General features: G+C 45.3%; 1 protein-coding gene across 2 annotated transcripts in view; it reads left to right on the top strand.

Annotated features, from left to right (window-relative positions):
• The window catches only part of LOC311436111 (uncharacterized protein), a 209,328-nt gene that overhangs the window by 25,657 nt on the left and 161,997 nt on the right, over positions 1 to 21,674 (top strand). Inside the window, exon 4 of one of the 2 annotated variants that reach the window (XM_084517934.1) lies at positions 430 to 569. The gene's annotated coding sequence lies outside the window, so the exon portion shown is untranslated. Of the gene's footprint in view, positions 1 to 426; positions 570 to 21,674 lie in introns of those variants that run through there. The other variant, XR_014692603.1, reaches the window with a different exon arrangement.

The following is a 21,674-nucleotide window of genomic DNA, read 5'->3' as shown; positions in this document are numbered from 1 at the left end:
AACTGAAACCAGGACAAATGGTTTTATGATGGACTTGCAAGGAGGGCCATACCATACGATGAAATATGGGTCAGCATATTGATCGATCATCATCTGGATTCCTTCTAGGGCTGGAAGTCACTTTGTCACAGCAGTACAGCTTTGAGACTAAGTTAATAAGGGTCTTCTAAAGGGTCTTCTAGTCTGACGTGAGAAACGGGAAGTTTTCTTTCTGATCTGTGTTGTACCAGCTGGGTAGATACCAGAATGAGATCACAATATCTGGGATCCACACACTGCGCAGGGTAGGTAAATCCCTAGTTTATCTCTGTTGTTACCAATTTTCCCTTGGGATCTAAATTTCTCAAAAATGTTGACAAACAGAACAGGAAAATGATGTTGCTGGTATCTGTGATTTTTTGTTGTTGTTGTTGTTTGTTTGTTTTTCAGATGCAAGACTTCCCAAATGCTGTAACAACAAGAAACATTTAGAAATGGATTCTAAAGAAGCCATTTGGCACCGTGACTGAGACATTGACAGGTCACTGAAGAATATCCTTCATTTTTTTGTTTGTTTTTAGTGCTACCAGGTAACTGCTCATTGGGAATCTTAAGTCTAAAGCTTGAAGTGTATATCTAGCAACATACAGAGATCACTGTTATGTCTAGAATTCATTGATTTCAGAGCCTGTGTCAATTTGGGAAGCAAAGTTATCTGGGATACATTGTTCTACTGTTAAAATACTATGCATTGAGATAATCTCTTACGCAGCTAGTAACATATATTTACATGTCACAGTCTAATTGTGCTTGCAAACATCTAAGAATTACTTTAAAACACACCAATGATTTTGTAGGTTTTTAATGTTTGCCACCTTCTTTCCTTCTTTCTTATACATGTCACAGCATGATTCTTATGAATTAGTGTGTCCACTGGTAATATGTAGTAACACGCCATTCAGAACAGAAAAAGTTTCATCTTGGTAAAACTCCATATTTCATTTGTTTGGCTTAGTGAACCTTTAGCTATGTATTCATGAGACCGTGCCTCTGGATGAATGTGGAGGTGGAATTACCAACAAATCCAGTGCAACATATTAAACATGATCTGTAAAAGTATTTTATTTTATTTTTTTCTGTGAAAGGAATTAAAACTAAACCAGACAAGACTGTAACTGTAACAAAAAATCAAAAAATGGCACCAATTAAATTAAATTAATTGTAATGAAACTGACCGTAGCAATGGAGAAGAAAGGTAAAAATTTTGGTATTTAGAACTTCAAGGTCATTGTATTTTGGTTGCTTTCAGATTTTACAGCACGGAGAATGAAATGATTATTCCAAAACTGAATATACATTAGTTAATTGTATATGATTTTTCCATTAATGCTGCAGTTCTGATTTAGAATTTCCCTTTTTAAAATATTTTTTCTATTCATTTCCTGCCCAAGACTGTCATGCAAATAGTTTACATTGAACAATAAGAATTGATTTTCATTCTTTCTTGCTCTGTATTCATTTGAATGGCAAAAATCATAACCAAAGTAAAACAACAGTGCAGATGTAATACATTCTTATGTCACAAATCATAAAAAGTATAAAATAAGGCAACAATTTGTTTTTGACATGCCTAAATTACTTATAAGAGTCACTACTTTTTTTTCTGTCAAATTCTTGTTTGAATCTCACAGTGGTTTAAAAGTAGTTCATGTGCAAAACCATTATAGCAGGCATACAAAATGCTATCTAATTATTCCATTCTGAGAAATTTTAAAGCTGCAAATTTTAGGATTTCAAAGATGCAACATGTCCTGGTCTGGCTGCAGGGTATTTGAAAGTACATTGAAAATGCTGAAGAGTACTAATTTTACAAGTCAAAGTTTTCTGATACAAAAATGTTGCAGGATACATGGAGTAAAATCCTGTTAAATATATACAGCTTAACACACAGCGGTGCAACAGCTGTAGGAACTATTTTGCTCTGTGCTGATTAGAAATAGGAAATTTCTCAAACCACTATTGTAGCTTGAGTTAAGGTGCTACAGAATACATGTATATTTAAAACAATTTTCGTTAAAATATTTATATTCTTCACTTCAACCTACAAAAAGCATCTATTAGACTTATCTGGAACTAGCTCACTGGAGTTATGCAGTTAATTCGTATTGCTCAGTTTTACATGTTTTAAACCCTAGCTGCATGCCTCACCTAATTATTACAGCACTGCAATGGAATTTACATTAGGAAATATTCCCTGGGGGGTGTCCTTGTAGAAGAAAAAAATGTAATTGCAATACTATCTGGCAAAACTCTGTGAGCTTATCAGAGATGAGAGTTAAGCCAATAGCAGTGAAGATGATTTCTCTACTACTTAATACAAGATGAGTTAAAGAGATGTGTTGTTGTGATGCTGGATTAACTGACCCAGCCAAACAAACAAACAAACAAAAAAGAAACAATAGATGTGAGTACATCCCATCCTGACATGCTAAGAACAATAGCAGAAATCCTGCAGGACCCTGGGAACTCCTGCATACCCCAGCTGGATCCTGCTGCTACGAACACACCTGCACACCACAGTACGTTTACTTTTTACTGTATGTGTACCTAAGTCAAAAAAGAGTCCGCATTTCCAATACTTTGTCGTGAGTCAAGCAGTAGTCCAAGCTGCCAGCTGCAGCTAGTGCCAGGCATGGTCCCTAACCTCTCCAAACAGCATCAGCCAGCGTGAAAAGAGGAAGGCTCTTATTAGGCTTCTGCTATTGTCAAAATGGAGAAAATAGAGTAAAACGTGTATGCATTGTTCAATAAAAGAACCTAGTTGCTTCTCATACAGTCTGATATTTTCTCATTTACTGACATGGAAAACTCTGACTGCTAGAGCTATTATAATTTATTTTTCTTTTATTTTAAGTGTTGTAGAGCAAGATGTTACCTAGCTTTTACTTCCTCCTTAAATGATCCTCCATTTTTCCTGTGCAAGTAGGGCTTCTTTTGCTGGCCACTTTTGTTCAACAGATGATTCTCATGAGCACTGGATTGCTTCATGTGTACTGTACATAAAAATAATCATCAACGTGCCTTTTCTTAATGTGTATACTAGTTTCCTAACAGTTAATGTTGTTGCAGATTATTTAACATGTAATAGATAACATTTGATGTTAAAGTTTTCTGAGTTCTTCAGCTTGTCATGAACCTGAAAATGGCAAATTTTCTTCCAGGTTGAAAATATCTCCTTAATTTGTTGCATAAATCCAGTGCAATGCAATATTAACAAACTAACACACCTAAAAGAAAATAATAAATAATTAAGTGCTGTTATATCAGCTCTTCAGACAGGAAAAAATTAAGATAATATTTAAAGTCCAGTATTTAAAGTGCTAGCGGTTCTAGCTGTAACATGTGAAGGAAATGGGGTTCCACACCATCAACCAACTATGAGATTGCTGTAGCAGTATTGAAAGAAAAAAAAAAAAAAAAGAAGAAGAAAAAAAAAAAGAAATTGCTATCAGATTTACCTGAGATATGAAATAGGCTGTGATAGTTAATGTCAGAAAACATTATCAGTAATCCAATGGTGGAGAACACTTACTAAAATAAGTAGAAGATGAGAAGGGGCTATGTGACCAGAGAGAGTAGTCTTAATTCTGGAATTGCTTGTTACTTTTCACATAGAAACTCACACTGTGATTCTGCCCTTATGGACGATGTGCTTGCATGTATATTGCCGATGGTGGCCTTGTACTAAAGATGTGCGATCATCAGAAACAGAAGAAAGGAGAAGATGAGACATTACCAAATCTTTGGAAGTTTTCCCTGTAGTCTGGAAGCCAAAGCTATGCCTTTTCTGGTTTATCAGTCATGAAGAAGTTGCAATGAGAATTCAGTTTATCCCAATGCTGGTAAGCCAAAACTGAAACCACTTTGTAGTTCTAGAACTCTATTAAGTTTGCAGTGCTAGCAGGACTTGAAAGGAGTAACCATTTATTTTAGTTACTAAGGAAATCAGCCATGTTTCCGAGTTTACATAGATAGTATCTTAGTTAAATAAAAGTGCATTCCATTTAGAGCAGGATTGTGCTTTAATGTTGAATGAATGCTGCTCTGGAGTTGTTGACTCTCACTTCCCTGTATATGTGCATACATTCATCATATAGAGAAATAAATTGTGAGGCTCCTTCACTTTGTATAATAGAGTATTTGACAGTGCATTGAAGGCTGCTTATCTTGGAGATGTACAGAGAGTGGTACCTAGCAGAAGTATTTACAAAGTTTTTGTTGCTGAAATGTTTCTTCCCGTATTTATTTAAATTATATTCTTTAAAACATCTGCTTTGCAGTCGTGGGAAACTCTAGATTAACAACTGTATTTTTAATCAAATATATCTTGAACTAATTCAGTTTTTCCAATGTAGTCTGTTTTTCATATTACAAGCAAATATTTGAGGATGTCTAAATTACAGTCTGTAATGTTTAGTGAAGGATATCAAGAAAGTAATATTAAATTAGAAATATGCTGCTCCAATATCAAACAGTTCTCATTTCAATGAGGTTTTTCAATAATTACTGTAGGTGTCTTCCATTATCTTCCTATCCTGTATTTATATTACCAGATTGCATCTTAGTACAACAGTCCAATTGATTTAATTCTAAAAGAACTAGATTCATTCTTTTTTATTTACATTCCTGAACTTTAGTATCTTCCCAAAAATTCATCTTATATACATAATATTTTTTGTTTCTCACTTTCTATAGAAAAGCCTACCTTCAGCCACTGGATATGTGAGGTTAGCATCTGTTAAGAGATCCCAATTTCCACAAGCTTTTTTTTTTTTTTTTTTTTGTTTCCACTATAAATAGCCATCTTCTCTCCCCCTATTTCCCAGTCTTAAAGATGAGTCAAAGAAGGGTCAGTTCATACAGTTCTGTGAATCTACTGAAAGAACAAAAAGAAACTATGAAGAAATTTAAACTTTTTATTCACGCTTTTATTTGCAATATAAAGTTCTTGCTGTAATAAGAAATTAAATATTATAGTGCTACTTTGTAATTCAAAGTAGTCAGATAAGTTATTGTAAGGAATATTCCAGCAATTCGTGTCAATAGAGGTAAAACTTGAGCTTCTGATATCCGGGGATAAGAGAACAAAGGGGTTTCAGAATAACTGCTAACTATTGTGGCTATTACATGGGATGCTATGCAAGTCTCTCATATCCGGCTAAGAGATTAAGGAGAAAGGAGAAGCAGAAGGACGACTAAAAGACAAAGCTTGCATGGGACACTGCACAAGTCTCTGATATCCGGCCAAGATGGACAAAGGAGAAGGGCAAGGACAAAACCTGGGAAGAAGACTACGAGCCTTCAGCACAAGAGACCCCCAGAGGGACCACCTGAGACTAATACGCATGTGCCAGTGGGAGGGTTCAGATTCTGGGAACTAATTATAATAACCCTGCCTTTTCTAGAAGTAACAATGAATATGTATTAGCCTAGGAGCATAAAAACCAGCTGCCTGATGTAACGTGTGTCTGTTGGAGGAGCCCAGATTCCCCGTGCACCCAGTGCTGTTTACTTGCCTTATATTAACCCCATAAACAAATCTTATAAAGCTGAATTGACGCAGAATTTGTAACATTATGGTTTTCTAACTGGAAAAAATAATTGCAGTTCATTGTGGCATAATGGACCACATGGACACCAGGGTTCTTTCAGGATCAGTAACTGCTACTACTTTATTGATGACATAACTTTATTATCCTATGTTGCATCCCCATATTGAGTACAGGCTCCCTTCTTATACCATTCGCCCCACAGCAGTCCTTTTCCACTACTCATTGGTCAACGACTTTGCCCGGCAAAGCAAACTCCCAGCAACTTCCATGCCTTAATGGCTGGAGAACAAGCAACCCCAGACGGCATGGAGTCTCCTGAATCACCCTTCTTTGTTCCCTCTAAGCTCTTTTACATTCCTGATGGCCTCATCGTTAAGAGTCTACTGTTATCATTAACCACGGGGTTTGCCGACCCGCGTGGCCACACTCCCACATCTCCCCCTTCTTTATTACTATCAACCATCTTCTCGACACGAATTACCACTCCATAGATAACACTTCCCAGGTGCCACTTGCTTTTCTTACACCTCCTCTGGTTTCTTCCTGCCCAGCTCTCCAGCCTGTCCAGGTCTCGCTGAATGGCAGCACAGCCTTCTGGTGTGCCAGCCACTCCTCCCAGCTTTGTATCATCAGCGTACTTGCCGAGGGTGGTCACTGTTCCCTCATCAGAGTCGCTGATGAAGCTGTCGAACAAGGTGGGACCCAGCACCGACCCCTGAGCTTGTCACAGGTCTCCAACCGGACTCTGCTCCGCCGATCACCACCCTCTGAGCTCGGCCAGTCAGCCAGTTCTCAACCCACCTTACTGTCTGCTCTTCTGTGCCACGCTTTGTCAGCTTTGTTAGCAGGACATCGTGGGAGACAGTAGCAAGAGCCTTTCGTTTTTGTTGTGTTGTTGTTGCTTGGTTTGGAGATTCACATCACGCTCCGTGATAGAAAAGTTTAGCGCATCAGCATCCCACTGGGAAGACACAAAATGCACTCCCAAAGTCTTTCCCCGTCTCCTTAGCACTGGAGGTGCCTTAAGAGGAGAGCGGTCATGGCTGGGCCCTTGCAACGCTAGCAAATTCTATGAAAAGTTGCATTCGGCTGAAAAGTAAGTGAATGACATGAACGTGATCTCACTATTTGAACTAACGAGTTAAATGTGCACTCCTGCAAAAATACTCAAAGAAATAATCCAATAGGTTACGTGTAGTTAGGCAATGACAACTGAAACTGCAACAAAGTGCTGACGGTGAGAAACAAACAACAAAGCCGTTTCCTTCTCTGACAGCGGAACACCTTGCTCAGGGAAGACCCCCATGTGTCGCCTTCAGAAAGCCTTCGACACCCTCCACCTCTTGCTCCCATCAGCAGGTTGAAGACAGTGAGAGGGAGCGGCTGACGGAAGACTGCTCTATCCAGAGCGTGGGGTCTACTGTGAAATTTTCCACTGAAATTGTGCCCATTTCTGAGGATTGTATTTCAAGGAACACACACACCGAGCAGAAAGCATCCAAGGAACCCAGGAAGTGATGCTAAGAACGACCCTTCTTAGGATCAGACTTTTAGGAAACATGGTCTCTAAGGAAAGATTAAACATTGGATTAATGGACTAAGGCTTTAATGTCAAGAGCAGGCAGAACCGAGATGTGGAGAAGGATGGTGCAAGTAAAAAGCGAGCAGACTTCTCCCCAGGCCATAGATTTAGGACAAGGAAGAAAGGACTTCAGATGCAGCAAAGGGACTTTAGTGTAGGTGTTACTGTGTGGTGCTTTTACTTGGGTGGGCAGCCGAGTTCCACCACGGCCGCTTTCTCACTCCCCCTCCTGAAAGGGAAAGGGAGAGAAAATACGATGCCAAGGGCTCAAGGGCTGAGATAAGGACGGGGAGATCACTCAGCAGGTATTGTGATGGGCAAAGCAGACTCAGAGTAGGGAGACAGTAAGATTTTTCCCCCCCCAGTGCACCCCCTCCCACTTCCTCCCCCCGAGCGGCTCAGGGGAGCGGGGCAATGGGGGCTGCGGTCAGTCTGTAGCGCTTTGTCTCCGCCGCTCCTTCTCGGTGGCTCTCTGCCCCTGCTCCACCGGGGTCTCCTCCGCGGGCTGCAGCGTGGAACCCTGCTCCACCGTGGTACCCCATGGGCTGCAGGGGGACAGCCTGCTTCACCGTGGTCCTCACCACAGGCTGCAGGCTCCGGCGCCTGGAGCACCTCTCCCCCTCCCTCTTTACCGACCTTGGCGTCTGCAAGGCTGTTTCTCATTCCTCCCTCTCTGCCAGCTGCTCTTCCGCAGCATTTTTTTTTTTTTTTTTAACCTTTCTTAAATCTGGCCTCACAGAGGCGCAAACAACAGTGATTCTTGGCCTGGCTGTGGCCAGCAGCGGGCCCTTCTCTAACATGGCGCGGTTTCTGGATTCTTCTCGCAGAACCCACCCTGATGCCCCCCCCGCTACCAAAACCTTGCCACGTAAACCCAGTACATGAGGCAAGAGAACTCGGAAATGGTTTGAAAGAGATTTATAGCAACATGACAGAACATGGCACCTCCTAGTACAAAAAAAAAAAAAAACAAACAAAAAACAGCTCTACATGAAATGATCGGTTGGCAGATTGAAAACAAACAGAAGAATGTGCTTCTCCACACGTCAGGCACGGAGCTGTCGGTCTGGCTGCAGACATGGGCGATGCCAAAAAGCGCCTCATTGTAGAAAACACCAGAAGCTGCACGACGCAGAACTCCTCAGGGCCGAGTAGAAGAAAACGCCAAGAGCTGCACGATGAAGAAGTCCTCAAGGGCCGTAGTGAAGAAAGCACACAAAGCTGCACAATGAAAAACTTCTCAGGGCCCGGAATGAGAGAAAAAAACCACCAAATGTTAGAAGATGAAGCACTTCTCAGGGACAAGGTGAAAACAACACCAAAATTGGCATGATGAAGCTCACCTCTGGGAAACCATGGTGAAGAACCCCAAAGGCTGGATGGTGCAGAACTCCTCAGGGCCGCAGTGAAGAAAACACCACAAGCTGCACCACGAAGCTCTCCTCAGGGGCCGAAGTGAAGAGAACCAGAAAAGCTGCACGATGAAGAACTCCTCAGGGCCGTAGTGAAGAACACAACAAAAGCCGCACGCAGAAGCATGCTTCAGGGGCCACAGGGAGAAGAAACCCCAAAAAGCTCCACGAAGAATTTCTCCTCAAGCGCCACAGTGAAGAAAACACGACGAGCTGAATAGTGAAGCCCTCCTCCAGGGAAACGTGGTGAAGAGATCCTGAAAAGCTGCACGATGAAGAGCTCCTCATGGGCCGCAATGAAGAATTCGCCAGAAGCTGCACGCAGAAGCACTCCTCAGGGCCTAGAATGAGAAAAAAAAAAAAAACAACACACCAAATGTTAGAAGGTGAAGCACTTCTCAGGGGCTGGAAGGTGAAAACAACACCAAAGCAGCATGATGAAGGTCTCCTCAGGGAAAACATGGCGAAGAACCCCAAAGGCTGGACGGTGCAAAACTCCTCAAGGCCGAGTAGAAGAAAACACCGCAAGCTGCACGATGAACTCCTCAGGGCCGTAGTGAAGAAAACAGCAAAATGTGCACGATGACGTATTCCTCCGGAGTCCCGAAGTGAAGAGAACCCCAGAAGCTGCGCGATGAAGAACTCCTCAGGGACCACAAGGTGAAGAAAACACAGAAAGCTCCACGAAGAATTACTCTTCAGCGCCACAGTGAAGAAAATGCAAAAAGCTGAATGATGAAGCGCTCCTCAGGGTAAACGTGATGTGAAGAACCCCAAAAGCTGCACAATGAAGGCATCCTCAGTGGAAACGCAGTGAAGGCAACACAAAAAGCTGGACGCAGAAGCACTCCTCAAGTCGCAGTGAAGAAAACAGCAAAAGCTGCTCAAGAAAGCACTCCTCAGAGGCTGCAGAGGAGAACCACCAAAAGCTGAACGATGCAGAACTGCTCAGGGCTGCCGTGATAAGAACACCGAAAGCTGCACGACGACACCCTCCTGCGGGGTCACACAGTGAAGACAACACCGAGAGCTGCACACAGGAGCACTCCTCAGGGGCCACAAGCAGCCCAAAGGCCGCGCCTCGCCTGCACGCCACCATCGCCGGAGTGCCGCAGCCCCAGCACACCCAGCACCATGTCACCCACCCTGCCCTGTGACATCTCTGCTCCATCATGGCGAGGCACCGCCCCATTGGCCGCCTGCCTTGGCGCCTCTGGGCGCACTCAATAGTGAGGCCGCTGGCGCTTGTTGCTAGGCAGCATGGAGCTGTGGCACCCGATGGGTGCCAGGAGGCCACAGGGCGGGGCTGGCCTCCCAGGCCTGAGGCCTGGTGCAGTGCCTGGCAGGAGCCATGAGGCTTTCCTGACACCACCTCCAGCTCTGCCTCGCCTTACCCCGGCCCTCCAAGAGGCACGTTTTGGTGCTAGGAGCACGCAAACTGCTCCAGCAAGGTGGCAGCAGCATTGTGCAGGGCACACTGACATAGCCCATCAGGCAATCCCTCCTCTGTCCCCAGTGACACAGAGTACACTGCCCGCTTAGCCGTGCTGCCCACAGATGTGAAATTGGGTCCTCAGTGTCCTGAAAGGGTACAAACCAAAGCCAGTTCTGTTGACACAGCCCACAGGACTAAACTCGGTTAAACCATGCACCGTGAGAATGCCAGTCTCTTTCTTCCTCACCCAAACTGCCCAGTGCCAGGTAGCTTTTGCATCAGCTTCTTGCAGAACTGGATCTTCAGTGTTCGTACAGCTCTGCAAAGCTTCCGCTCTGCAACCTTTTGAGTCTGTGGACTGTGGAAGGACCAAGGCCCCACTATGCAACCCGATGTCATCTTCAAAACCAGGGGTTCTTATCGATGCAAGCCAGGTCTAGAAAGACTGCATCTTCCTCTTGTCAATTGTTAGGGGTAATCCAAGTGTCAGAAGACTACGGAAACACTGTATTAATGAAGCTGTTACTCCAGTAGGTTAAACAGAAGATAGAGAAACGTAGGCGTTGTGGGGCTCGTTTCCCAGAATTGTAGGGGTCAGAAGGGACCTCCAGAGATCATTGGGTCCAACTCCCCTGCCAAAGCAGGTTTCCTAGAGCAGGTTGCACAAGTAGGTGTCCAGACGGGGCTTGAATATCCGCAGAGACTCCACAGCCTCCCTGGGCAGCCTGTCCCTGTGCTCCGTCACCCTCGCCGTGAAGAAGTTCTTTTGCGTAGTGGTGCGGAACTTCCTGTGCTCCATTTTGTGGCCATTGCCCCTTGTCCTGTCCCCACAGACCACTAAAAGGCGGTTGGCCATATCCCTGTGTCTCCCACACCTCGGGTATTTATAGATAAGATCCCTTCTCAGTCTTCTTTTCTCCAGGCTGAACAGAGCCAGGTCTCTCAGCCTTTCCTCCTAGGGGAGATGCTCCAGGCCCCGTATCCTGTCTGTGGCCCTCCGCTGGACTCTTCCCGGGAGATCCCTGTCTTTTTTTGTACCAGGGAGCCCAGAACTGGACACAGTACTCCAGGTGAGGCCTGATCAGGGCAGAGTAGAGGGGCAGCATCACCTTCCTTGACCTGTTGTCCACGCTCCTTTTAACGCACCCCAGGATCCCGTTGGCCTTCTTGGCCACCAGGGCACACTGCTGGCTCATGGCCAACCTGTCATCCACCAGGACCCCCAGGTCCTTCTCCGCAGAGCTCCTCTCCAGCAGGTCATCCCCCAGCCTGTACTGATACATGCGGTTGTTCCTTCTGTTATAAGTGAAGTCTCAACTCAATCTGTGTTTAGTAATAGTTATAAAAGGAATAGTTATAAAAGGTATAAAAGGCAAGTAAACAGCGCTGGGTGTGCGGGGAGTCTATGCTCCACCAACACGCACACATGAACATCAAACATTCTAAATATACAGAACATTGCTTTTACATATGAAACCCGAGTATGCCTATACATGCGTACAATCAGGAAAGATAACAAACAATCCTTTAAGTTCCATGACTTAACAGTCTCCGTTTTCCGTTCCTTTTCTTCATTACAAACAACAGTCTCCATTTTCCATTCCCTTTCTGCATTACAAACACAGGAGAATTCCAGGGCTAGTCGTGGGAGCAATATGTCTCGCTTTAAGTTGTTAAGCAACTCGGCCTTCGGGCCTTATGTATCCCGTGCTTCCCACATCGAATAAAAGCATATCCATCTCCTTTTCAAGGCCAATAGGGCCTGGGTCAAAAGGCACGTCCAGGTCGCCAGGGGGCGGAACAGCAAAGGCCTGCGATGGCTGTAGCAGCAGAGGGGCCGATGGCGTAGCAGCAGGATCAGTAAAGGAGCCCGCAGCTCCCTCACTGTCTGGCAAACCCCACGTGTCTGACTGTGGTCCCACACGGCTCTTTAAGGCCTCAGAGACTGCTCGCCAGGTGCCGAGCAATCCCACTGCAACCTTGTCGTTTTTAGTTGCAGAGTCCCACACCTTGACCTCAGTTTGGTCTCATATTTCAGGATCATAAACTGTCTGATTGTTGAGAAGGAGAATAAGCCGTAAGGTTACCAGGACAGTCTTTGTTTCTAAGGACGTATGATTCCCCATAATGTGCAACTGCTTACCAGCGAGGGGCAGTTGTGTGCGCGGCTCCGCTTCTCTCAGCGTGAGCTTCTTTGCAGCTCCGGTGCGCCCATTTCCAGTGACTTTCAGTAGGAGCTTCTTTGAGCGGTTTGATGAGTCTGGCCGAACCTATCTTCATGAGGCAATCAATGTGCCTGTTCCCGTCCTGGTCACCGTTCTGCTAGCCTGTTCCTTTTCATTCCTTCTTTCTGCTTCTTTATTGATGACATAACTTCATCGTGTTGCCTGTTTTTTTTTTTTTTTTTTTTTTTTTTTTTTTTTAATTTCATTTTAGCCTTGAGGGCAGACTCCCCTCTTATACCCTTCTCCCCACAGCAATCCTTTTCAAAAACAACTTTTCATTGGTCAAACAACTTTGCCCAGCAACAGCAAACACCCAGCAACTTCCATGCCTTAATGGCTGGAGAACAAGCAACCCCAGACGGCATGGAGTCTCCTGAATCACCCTTCTTTGTTCCCTCTAAGCTCTTTTACATTCCTGATGGCCTCATCGTTAAGAGTCTACTGTTATCATTAACCACGGGGTTTGCCGACCCGCGTGGCCACACTCCCACATCTCCCCCTTCTTTATTACTATCAACCATCTTCTCGACACGAATTACCACTCCATAGATAACACTTCCCAGGTGCCACTTGCTTTTCTTACACCTCCTCTGGTTTCTTCCTGCCCAGCTCTCCAGCCTGTCCAGGTCTCGCTGAATGGCAGCACAGCCTTCTGGTGTGCCAGCCACTCCTCCCAGCTTTGTATCATCAGCGTACTTGCCGAGGGTGGACACTGTTCCCTCATCAGAGTCGCTGATGAAGCTGTCGAACAAGGTGGGACCCAGCACCGACCCCTGAGCTTGTCACAGGTCTCCAACCGGACTCTGCTCCGCCGATCACCACCCTCTGAGCTCGGCCAGTCAGCCAGTTCTCAACCCACCTTACTGTCCGCTCTTCTGTGCCACGCTTTGTCAGCTTTGTTAGCAGGACATCGTGGGAGACAGTAGCAAGAGCCTTTCGTTTTTGTTGTGTTGTTGTTGCTTGGTTTGGAGATTCACATCACGCTCCGTGATAGAAAAGTTTAGCGCATCAGCATCCCACTGGGAAGACACAAAATGCACTCCCAAAGTCTTTCCCCGTCTCCTTAGCACTGGAGGTGCCTTAAGAGGAGAGCGGTCATGGCTGGGCCCTTGCAACACTAGCAAATTCTATGAAAAGTTGCATTCGGCTGAAAAGTAAGTGAATGACATGAACGTGATCTCACTATTTGAACTAACGAGTTAAATGTGCACTCCTGCAAAAATACTCAAAGAAATAATCCAATAGGTTACGTGTAGTTAGGCAATGACAACTGAAACTGCAACAAAGTGCCGACGGTGAGAAACAAACAACAAAGCCGTTTCCTTCTCTGACAGCGGAACACCTTGCTCAGGGAAGACCCCCATGTGTCGCCTTCAGAAAGCCTTCAACACCCTCCACCTCGTGCTCCCATCAGCAGGTTGAAGACGGTGAGAGGGAGCGGCTGACAGAAGACTGCTCTATCCAGAGCATGGGGTCTACTGTGAAATTTTCCACTGAAATTGTGCCCATTTCTGAGGATTGTATTTCAAGGAACACACACACCGAGCAGAAAGCATCCAAGGAACCCAGGAAGTGATGCTAAGAACGACCCTTCTTAGGATCAGACTTTTAGGAAACATGGTCTCTAAGGAAAGATTAAACATTGGATTAATGGACTAAGGCTTTAATGTCAAGAGCAGGCAGAACCGAGATGTGGAGAAGGATGGTGCAAGTAAAAAGCGAGCAAACTTCTCCCCAGGCCATAGATTTAGGACAAGGAAGAAAGGACTTCAGATGCAGCAAAGGGACTTTAGTGTAGGTGTTACTGTGTGGTGCTTTTACTTGGGTGGGCAGCCGAGTTCCACCACGGCCGCTTTCTCACTCCCCCTCCTGAAAGGGAAAGGGAGAGAAAATACGATGCCAAGGGCTCAAGGGCTGAGATAAGGACGGGGAGATCACTCAGCAGGTATTGTGATGGGCAAAGCAGACTCAGAGTAGGGAGACAGTAAGATTTTTCCCCCCCCAGTGCACCCCCTCCCACTTCCTCCCCCCGAGCGGCTCAGGGGAGCGGGGCAATGGGGGCTGCGGTCAGTCTGTAGCGCTTTGTCTCCGCCGCTCCTTCTCGGTGGCTCTCTGCCCCTGCTCCACCGGGGTCTCCTCCGCGGGCTGCAGCGTGGAACCCTGCTCCACCGTGGTACCCCATGGGCTGCAGGGGGACAGCCTGCTTCACCGTGGTCCTCACCACAGGCTGCAGGCTCCGGCGCCTGGAGCACCTCTCCCCCTCCCTCTTTACCGACCTTGGTGTCTGCAAGGCTGTTTCTCATTCCTCCCTCTCTGCCAGCTGCTCTTCCGCAGCATTTTTTTTTTTTTTTTTAACCTTTCTTAAATCTGGCCTCACAGAGGCGCAAACAACAGTGATTCTTGGCCTGGCTGTGGCCAGCAGCGGGCCCTTCTCTAACATGGCGCGGTTTCTGGATTCTTCTCGCAGAACCCACCCTGATGCCCCCCCCGCTACCAAAACCTTGCCACGTAAACCCAGTACATGAGGCAAGAGAACTCGGAAATGGTTTGAAAGAGATTTATAGCAACATGACAGAACATGGCACCTCCTAGTACAAAAAAAAAAAAAACAAACAAAAAACAGCTCTACATGAAATGATCGGTTGGCAGATTGAAAACAAACAGAAGAATGTGCTTCTCCACACGTCAGGCACGGAGCTGTCGGTCTGGCTGCAGACATGGGCGATGCCAAAAAGCGCCTCATTGTAGAAAACACCAAAAGCTGCACGACGCAGAACTCCTCAGGGCCGAGTAGAAGAAAACGCCAAGAGCTGCACGATGAAGAAGTCCTCAAGGGCCGTAGTGAAGAAAGCACACAAAGCTGCACAATGAAAAACTTCTCAGGGCCCGGAATGAGAGAAAAAAAACACCAAATGTTAGAAGATGAAGCACTTCTCAGGGACAAGGTGAAAACAACACCAAAATTGGCATGATGAAGCTCACCTCTGGGAAACCATGGTGAAGAACCCCAAAGGCTGGATGGTGCAGAACTCCTCAGGGCCGCAGTGAAGAAAACACCACAAGCTGCACCACGAAGCTCTCCTCAGGGGCCGAAGTGAAGAGAACCAGAAAAGCTGCACGATGAAGAACTCCTCAGGGCCGTAGTGAAGAACACAACAAAAGCCGCACGCAGAAGCATGCTTCAGGGGCCACAGGGAGAAGAAACCCCAAAAAGCTCCACGAAGAATTTCTCCTCAAGCGCCACAGTGAAGAAAACACGACGAGCTGAATAGTGAAGCCCTCCTCCAGGGAAACGTGGTGAAGAGATCCTGAAAAGCTGCACGATGAAGAGCTCCTCATGGGCCGCAATGAAGAATTCGCCAGAAGCTGCACGCAGAAGCACTCCTCAGGGCCTAGAATGAGAAAAAAAAAAAACACACCAAATGTTAGAAGGTGAAGCACTTCTCAGGGGCTGGAAGGTGAAAACAACACCAAAGCAGCATGATGAAGGTCTCCTCAGGGAAAACATGGCGAAGAACCCCAAAGGCTGGACGGTGCAAAACTCCTCAAGGCCGAGTAGAAGAAAACACCGCAAGCTGCACGATGAACTCCTCAGGGCCGTAGTGAAGAAAACAGCAAAATGTGCACGATGACGTATTCCTCCGGAGTCCCGAAGTGAAGAGAACCCCAGAAGCTGCGCGATGAAGAACTCCTCAGGGACCACAAGGTGAAGAAAACACAGAAAGCTCCACGAAGAATTACTCTTCAGCGCCACAGTGAAGAAAATGCAAAAAGCTGAATGATGAAGCGCTCCTCAGGGTAAACGTGATGTGAAGAACCCCAAAAGCTGCACAACATCTTTATTGATGACATAAATTCATCACATCATGTTGCCTTTTTTTTTTTTAATTTTGAGGATAGGCTTCCCTCTTATACCCTTCTCCCCACAGGAATCCTTTTCAAAAACAACTTTTCATTGGTCAAACAACTTTGCAAATAACAACAGCAAACACCCAGCAACTTCCATGCCTTAATGGCTGGAGAACAAGCAACCCTGAAACTGCATGAAGTCTCCTGAATCACCCTTCTTTGTTCCCTCTAAGCTCTTTTACATTCCTGATGGCCTCATTGTTAAGAGTCTACTGTTATCATTAACCACAGGGTTTGCCGACCCCCATGGCCACACTCCCACAGTTCATTTTCTCAACTAAAAGTTAAATCATTTGAAGTAGAGTGAGTGTTGATCAGTTATTACACTAGAAGGTACATCTTGAGCTGGTGATTTTTTTAATAACTGAGAGAGAAAATTTTTGCCATCTGTTAACTTTTCTGAGAATCAGATACCAGGTTGTTCTGCAATTCTGTTTTTGAAATTTCAACACTACTAATTTGATACTCATTGACATTTTAATACACAAACTCTGTAGCTGCAGACCAGTGTGTTTGATGTAAGACCCTTATGGCAAATATGGCATATGCTTTCAACACTAACATAGGGGCAGTGTTTGAAAAACAAACAGATGAGGTGGTAAAAAGGAAGGCAGATTGCTTGGTGGTAATGGTTTCACATATAGGCAGCTAATCCCTCTGGCTGTGCTGGAGGGAAGTCCAGTCTCCTGTGCCATGTTGCATCTTCCCAGTGTGAAAGTTGGAAGAGGAAGGAAAGAAATACCATGCTCTTGTTTATCTGAACAGAGTAACATTCCTCTGAACACCATCCCTGCAGGGGATGGAGAAGGAATACTGTCCTACAGTGCTACTGGCCACTCACTGGCTGAGGCCGGAAAGGAAAAACAAAACAGGGGGCTTTTTGTAACCCTGGCATGCAGATTGTCCATGGCATGAACCAGTGTGTCAACCTGCCCTGAGAAATTAATGGGTTGGCGAAATTGAAATTTTGTCTACACTTCTAAGAATTCCAGAGGCAAGAATGGACACCTCTGTGTAACCTCACAAATGCATTTAGAATGCTGTTCCAGCTCTGAGCCTTTTGGACATCATGCAAATCATTGCTAAATATAGCTTTAGATTATTAGGGTGAAGTCCACCTGACATTTTTGACTATAGGTTTCTAATTTTGTTTCCTTGGGTAAGCAGACTTTTGGCTTCTGTTCAGCACTGCTGATCAGTTTTGTCTAGGAATATTGCAGGGAAGCAAAGATTGGTTCCAGTCCATTCTTACCTGGCATGTGTATATACTGCATTTTTTCAGATAACAACAGCACCATCAACTGACAAAGCCTTTATTTTACATATGGGGAATCTGAGGAAATGGTACAAGACAGACACAAGAATTCAGGCAAGATCCACAAGAGAAAGATAATTGAGAAAGACTGAGCCGAGATCTGTCAAAATGTTCAGTAGTTTCAGATGTCTCAAAATTTCTTTGCCTTCGGAGAAAATATGGAATAAAAGTTCCACATGTTCTGAAAGCCTATTTGGGGGGCTAGCCATACATATTTTGGTGCTGAGAACTCTAGTTCTGTCTGTATGTCTTATGTTTAAGCACAGTCAAGATCCCCAGTTAAAGAATTCCTCTCTGTCTTATGTGGTCTAATAACATAGACCTTCTCAGAGCATTGTTAATTTTTCTGTTGCATAGTACAGGGAACCACCATACCAGTTCAGATGTTCAGATTATGTTTAGTGGAAGGGTGCTTAAATGTTGTTGCTCAGGGCTGTGACATCTCCATCCCTTAATGGAGTGAATCCTCTTGCTTTATTCTGTCCAGATCTTTGAAAAAGGAATATTTCCACAGGATGTCTGCTTTAGGGAAGTGAGGAGGGAACATATAATCAAGAGCCAGTGTCAGGGTCTATGCATACAAGCTGTCATGGTTTCGCTCGAGTGGGCAACCTAGCTCCACCACAGCCGCTCTCTCACTCCCCCTCCTCAAAGAGGAACGGGGAGAAAATACAATGAAAAGGGCTCAAAGGTTGAGATAAAGACAAGAAGATCCCTCAGTAATTATTGTAACGGGCAAAACAGACTCAGCATAGGGAGATAGTAAGATTTATTGCTTATTACTAACAAGCTAGAGAAGTGAGAAACAAAGGAAAGAAACCAAAAGCACCTTCCCACCCATCCACCCTCTTCCACCTCCTCCCCCTGAGCGGTGCAGGGGAACGGGGGAATGGGGGTTATGGTCAGTCTACAGCGCTTCTTCTCTGCTACTCCTTCTCGGTCACTCTTGTCCCCTGTGCTGTGGGGTCCCACCCATGGGATGCAGTCCTTGATGAACTGATCCGGCGTGGGCTTCCCATAGGCAGCAGCTCTTCCAGAACTGCTCCAGATATGGGTCCGTACCACGGGGTCCATCCCTCAGGAGAAAACTGCTCCAACCTGGCTCCCCTACGGGCAGCAGCTCCTGCCAGGTCACCTGCTCCTGCATGGTCTCCTCTCCACGGGCTACAGGTCCGGCCCGGAATCTGCTCAGGCAGGGGTCTTCCACAGGTGGCAGCCTCCATCAGTGCAGGGCCACCTGCTCCACCGTGGTCTCCTCCACGGGCTGCAGCATGGAACCCTGCTCCACCGTGGTACTCCATGGGCTGCAGGGGGACATCCTGCTTCACCATGGTCCTCACCACAGGCCGCAGGGGACTTCTGCTCCGGCGCCTGGAGCACCTCTCCCCCTCCTTCTTCACTGACCTTGGTGCCTGCAAGGCCGTTCCTCACTCCTTTCACTCTCCCGGCTGCTGTGTGGCGCAGTGCTTTTTCCCTGTCTTATATATGCTCTCACAGAGGTGCAAAACAACATCGCTTATTATTGGCTCGGCTCTGGTCAGCAGTGGGGCTCTTCCCAAACATGGGGCAGCTTCTAGATCCTTCTCACAGAAACCACCCCTATGGCCGCCTGCTACCAAAACCTTGCCACGGCAACCCACTACACAAACATAGTTCATTTAGAGTTACTGTGTCAGCAGGCTGTCTGGGTAAATTTGTTGTCCATTTTTATGCATGTGAATAGTCATTACTGCCTGTATTGCAATTGTTTTTGCATAAATAGGAAGAACAAATTCACTGTGGCATTACAGTGACATAAAAGAGGAGTTTCCAGAGTTGTAGTAACATAGAAGTCATGTTGCAGTCAGATTAAATTGATATCTCTGTCCAGGTACATGAGAATCCCTGTTGGAGCTGCACTGCTGCATAATGTCATTATACTTGATGAATCTGCCTCTATCTACTTAAATTAATAAACAAAATCCAGTGTGTTCTTGCACATGCTGTTGCCCAGAGAAAATGTCATTTAGGTATTTCAGACATTAAGATATCATGGCAATTGGCAACTGTATGAAAATCCAGTTCAATAACATACAGGGAAGAAAAATATTAAATCAAAGTTACATCTGAAGAGTACACATGGTTCTCACAATAATATTTACATATACACATATATATTTTATGGCATTACGTTTGTTACCTGAATTTGAATTATCTGTTGTATCATTATACATATAACAGCAAGGTTCAGAGTATTTTTTTATATCTGAAAAAGTTAAATTTCTTTCATAATAAATATTGAAAGTACACTGCTGTATATAATGTTCAAATAAAATGAATGACAAGGAAATAGAGAAATAGTTACAAAAGGCTGTTTAAAACTCCTGCTGTGCAGCATCTGACAGTGAACAAATGGAGCTTCATCGACATTTTATAGATAATATTTAATATTCAGTGATGCAAAATTTGTCTTTGTCATATATGTGAACCAATCCTATTACTTTCAAAGGATTCATCATTCAAAAATACTCTATAATATTTTTATTTATTGCATTAAAAAAAAAAAAAGCTGCTTGTAAACTATATAAACACAAAGCATCCAAGTTTCCTAATCAGGCTTCTGAACTGGAATCCTTCAGTCACAAGGACACTGTGTTAAGTACACAGAACATCATTCAAAAGATGTTCTCTGTTTTAGACTGAGCTGTGTAGACTCGTTTAGAAACTTACAGTCCTAACTTACAGTCCTTTTTACTAAGAAAGTCAGAAGTGCAGCTCTCTCCTGGAGGAGACAGAAGGAAAAGGGACTCAGAAGAGTTCCTTGTATGATACAGTTCACTGATTTCCACATCATACTTGCTTAGTTTACAAGTACAAATATGGTTTTCTTCCTGGTTTCTTAATTTTGGTGGCCTGCTCAGCACGTTCACTCCAGGCTCTGACAGTCAGCCTGGGTTCTTTCTATTTCATGTCTCACTGCTGGTAATAGAGTCTGTGCAGGCTTTATTATGCCTCCAACATATCTCTTTGTGGTTGTTTTCAGATTATGCCATTGGTGACACTTGTGTTAACCCTCTTAATCTTCAGTGGCGTGTTTAAAGCATTGTGAAAGCCATAATCATAAGACTCAGTAGTTTATATACAGGAGAGCAAAACAGTCCTCAGAGCCTTCCCAGCCAGCAATATAGGCTTCTGAACTTCATATATGAAGTGCTATCTTCCATATTTCAACTTTGCACCCATGTCCAGTGTTAAGGATGCATGAGACATTATTCCATGTGTGGTTTTACAGTTCTAAATATGAGTCTGAGATCACAGGAAGTTTTCCCACTACTTTCTCTCCTCTTGCCTCATTCTTCACAGCCTCCTCTGGAGCTACTTCTGGTAGATCATAACTTCTGCCTGCATGGCAGAAACAGCAGCAGCAACAAATTGCTGCCAAAGAGGTGGCCTGGCACAGCACTGGACATGGGTTGCGGGCAGGCTGGAGGCCTGGCAACAGAGACCTGCCTGCTTCACTGCAAATCACAGAATCACAGAATCACAGAATTTTCTAGGTTGGAAGAGACCTCAAGGTCATCGAGTCCAACCTCCAACCTAACGCTAACAGCCCTCCACTAAACCATATCCCTAAGCTCTACATCTAAACGTCTTTTGAAGACTTCCAAGGATGGTGACTCCACCACTTCCCTGGGCAGCCTGTTCCAGTGCCTCACAACCCTTTCAGTGAAGAAGTTCTTCCTAACATCTAGCCTAAAACTCCCCTGGCTCAACTTAAACCCATTCCCCCTCGTCCTGTCACCAGGCACGTGGGAGAACAGGCCAACCCCCACCTCGCTACAGCCTCCCTTGAGGTACCTAAAAAGAGCGATAAGGTCGCCCCTGAGCCTCCTCTTCTCCAGGCTGAACAAGCCCAGCTCCCTCAGCCGCTCCTCGTAGGACTTGTTCTCCAGGCCCCTCACCAGCTTCGTCGCCCTTCTCTGCACCCGCTCAAGCACCTCGATGTCCTTCTTGTAGCGAGGGGCCCAAAACTGAACACAGTACTCGAGGTGCGGCCTCACCAGAGCTGAGTACAGGGGGACGATCACCTCCCTAGCCCTGCTGGTCACGCTGTTCCTAATACAAGCCAGGATGCCGTTGGCCTTCTTGGCCACCTGAGCACACTGCTGGCTCATATTCAGCCGACTGTCCACCATCACTCCCAGGTCCTTCTCTGCCTGGCAGCT

The sequence above is a fragment of the Aythya ferina genome, assembly GCF_964211825.1.
Source record: "Aythya ferina genome assembly, chromosome: 4".
Lineage (NCBI taxonomy): Eukaryota > Metazoa > Chordata > Aves > Anseriformes > Anatidae > Aythya > Aythya ferina.
This window is presented reverse-complemented; position numbering and strand designations above follow the sequence as displayed.